This window comes from Zootoca vivipara, chromosome 8 (genome assembly GCF_963506605.1).
Source record: "Zootoca vivipara chromosome 8, rZooViv1.1, whole genome shotgun sequence".
Taxonomy (NCBI): Eukaryota; Metazoa; Chordata; class Lepidosauria; order Squamata; family Lacertidae; genus Zootoca; species Zootoca vivipara.
The window spans coordinates 18,036,835-18,040,132 of NC_083283.1; the positions used below are offsets into that span (position 1 = coordinate 18,036,835).

At 40.0% G+C, this 3,298-nt stretch overlaps 1 pseudogene; it reads right to left on the reverse strand.

The window, feature by feature from the left end:
- Positions 1-266: 266 nt before the first annotated feature.
- Positions 267-1,354, reverse strand: LOC118089649 (NADH-ubiquinone oxidoreductase chain 2-like; annotated as a pseudogene).
- Positions 1,355-3,298: the final 1,944 nt, after the last annotated feature.

Below are 3,298 nucleotides of genomic sequence, written 5' to 3' on the forward strand. Positions count from 1 at the left end.
ATTGTGCCTCTCCATGCCTTTAATGAGCAAATTAATTCCCCTCTCTCTTTCTGAGCAAACCCCCCATACTTGAAAGAGAACGCTTTCCAGGGTGGCTTTTCTAAATGTTGTACTAATCGCCCTTTGATGCTTAAAACACACACACACCTTAAAGCTAGCTACATATGAACAAGGGGGATCCCATGCTACAATTCCCTGAATAAACTGCAATTTAGAATTTCAACATAGGGAAACTGGAATTTGCCAAGACTGAGTCAGGCTACTGATTAGTCTAACTCAGTGTTGCCTCCACCAGTGGCCCCCAAACTCCATCCCCACACTGGCCACTTTGAATACGCCAAGTGATCTTCTCCCAAGGCTTTTATATAGGTCCACACTGATGGTCCTTGCTTAATGACCTCTGGTGGCTGTTGGATATGCAAAGAGACAGGAATTTATGGCACACTTTACTTGCCAGTGTCAAACCAGACAAATATGGTCTGTATCCAGCCATGGAAGGGTGATGGTGTTTCTTTGCAGATGACTGATAAATGTTATTTTATTCATTCGTTTGTTTGTTTGTGTATTGTATTTGAATTCCACCTTTCCTGTAAGCAGCTCAAGGTAGCATACATATTTCTCTTTCCCCTCCAGGAATACTGAGCAGGTAATTAGTAGGTAAGCTAAAAGGGTTAGGAAAAGTAATTTTGGGGATAGAGATGCAATAATAATTATTCACCCAAGGTGGGCGATGGATGAAAATACTATGATTTTTCGTAGTTGGGTTTGGTTTAAGCCAGATCGACCTCCAGCTAGGGTTGAGGTGATAGCTAGTAAGAATAGGATCATAGCTGTCAAGTTCTCCCTTTTTTTAAGGGAAATTCCCTTATGCTGAATAAGCTTCCTCGCGAGAAAAGGGAAAACTTGACAGCTATGAATAGGATTGTTGTTGGAAGTTAGTTGGTGGTTAGGTAGAATAAAGATATTGGTGATGATTTTGGTCAAATTGAAATGATTAAGTCTTTTGTTATAGTGGTCCCTTGTATAACTTCTGGAAGTCAGAAGTGTATTGGGGTTAGTCCCAGTTTTATAGCTAGGGCATAAGGGGTTGGGTGTGTGGTAAGTTGAGTAATGCCTCAGGTGTCTGTGTGTCAGACATTAGGGGTGCTTGAGAATAGGATAATGGCTGAGGCTGTTGCTTGAATAATATAAAGTATTTAGTTGTGGCTTCAGTAGCTCGTGGGTGATGTTGTTTGGCTAAAATTGGGATGATGGCTAAGGTGTTTAGTTCTAGTCCAATCCAGGCTAGAAGCCAGTAGTAGCTGGCGGTGGTAATGATTGCTCCAAGGCCCAGGTTGGAGATTATAACAGATATAATTAGTAAAGGAGGGGTTCAACCAACATTTTTGGGGTATGGGCCTAAGAGCTTTATTAGCTGGCTTTACTAGTATAGATAGTAGAGTGGGAGTACAGAGTTCAGAGGATTTTGAAGTCTCAGGTGCGGGTTTGAACCCCATTCTTCTAGAGGAGGCGAGGGTTTAATAAGTCCCTGTTATTTACTCTATCGAAGTAACCTCTAGTCGCTTGGGCACACATCCTAGGGTTGTACTAGTTTAGTAGCGGAAGGCCAGATAGTATGCCAGATAGGGCATATTTTGAGTTTGATTCTGAACTTACTGTTAAATTCACTTGTTCTTGTTTTTATGAGGTAGTTTGTGTTTTTATCTTTTATTTCTTTATGTTGTTAACTGCCCTGAGATCTATGGATAAAGGGAGGGATACAAATTTAATAAACATAAATAACAAAATATATTTTCGCTATTTTTCTCTGAGAAAACAGTGAAGTAACTATAATATTCAAAACCGCCAGCAGAAGTAATTCTTTCTTTTCTACTGAAAAAGCATTGCACTGATTAATGCCATTAGCATGCATTACTTAGTATCTGAGCATTCTTATTCTTATTATTAACCTCATGGCTGGAAATGCTTAAATTGCACCATTACTGTCAAAGTCAAAGGGGACAAAAATCAATAAAATATGGCTTAAATTGCAGCGTCTACTAAAAATAATCTCTTAGCATACTTATTGGAACGTCTTCTCGTAAAGGTTGTTTTCAATCCTAATAGGCTATAGCAACAAATTATCGCTGTTATCAATACAGTCACTGTGGTGCTTCTTCCTACACAATAAACATTTACCTAACTTACTTTTGTTTTCATTAGAACGATTGGACTGAGATTTTTCAAATTTATGTCAGAAGACTGGAAGCCTCCCAAATACAGAACGATTTGATGCTCTGATTTTAAAAACACCAAACAATATTACCACTGGGATGCCAGTGGACTATATATTTCAGATCCTCCAAGTGTCTCTATTTTCCAGGGACATCCCTAATTTAGAGAAGCCACCCCAGTTTCTGATTTGATCCCGGAATGTCCTAATTTTCCTTAGGATGTCCCTATTTTCATTGGAGAAATGTTGGAGGGTATGGAGTTATCCAACCCCTGAGCCGGTTGAGGGAAATCCTGTATAGGGGAAGATTTTGTTTTGTTTTGTTTTGTTTTGTTTTGTTTTGTTTAAGTTTAATGTTTAATTATGTTTTCATATATGTTGGGAGCTGTCCAGAGTGCTGGGGCAACCCAATAAGATTTGTGGGATATAAATAGTAAAATTATCATTATGGCATGGGATGTCCCTATTTTCATCAGGTTGAAAGGTATGATATTTATAACTTAGTCTCCCAAAGCCGCCTTGTCAGCCTGGTACCCAAAGTTATTTTGACTCATATTTGTCATGTTGGCTGGAGCTGAGGGGAATTGGAGTCCAAAATGTCTGGAGGGCACCTGATTGGCCAAGCTTTCTTAAAGAATAAAACCACACAAGCCACATTAAACTGAATGTAGTGCTTGGCTGATGGTTCCCCCAGTCTGCCAAGCAATCAAAGGCCACAACTCTGATTTAAAGGCAGAAGATCACCGTTGCATTGTTACTGGGAGGGAGGGCTGAGGAAGTTTGTGCAGTACAATCACACTGGCAGAGCCAATGTAGGGTCCTCTCAGTTCATTCACATTGTATCTATCAGCTCATGGCTGCGCCCCCTCCAATAAGCAATATTTATTATTATCATTGATTTATTAATTGCTTTCAACACTGTTATGTACTGAGCTTGGGTCCTAGAACAATAAGCAAGTAGGATTCTAGGAGGCAGCAACCTGATTGGCCTGCAGGAGCTGCCCAATCAGGCCACAATAGGAAGTGAATCAGCCTATCACTAGAACAATAGGCAGGTAGAATACTTGAATGCTGCATCCAATTGGC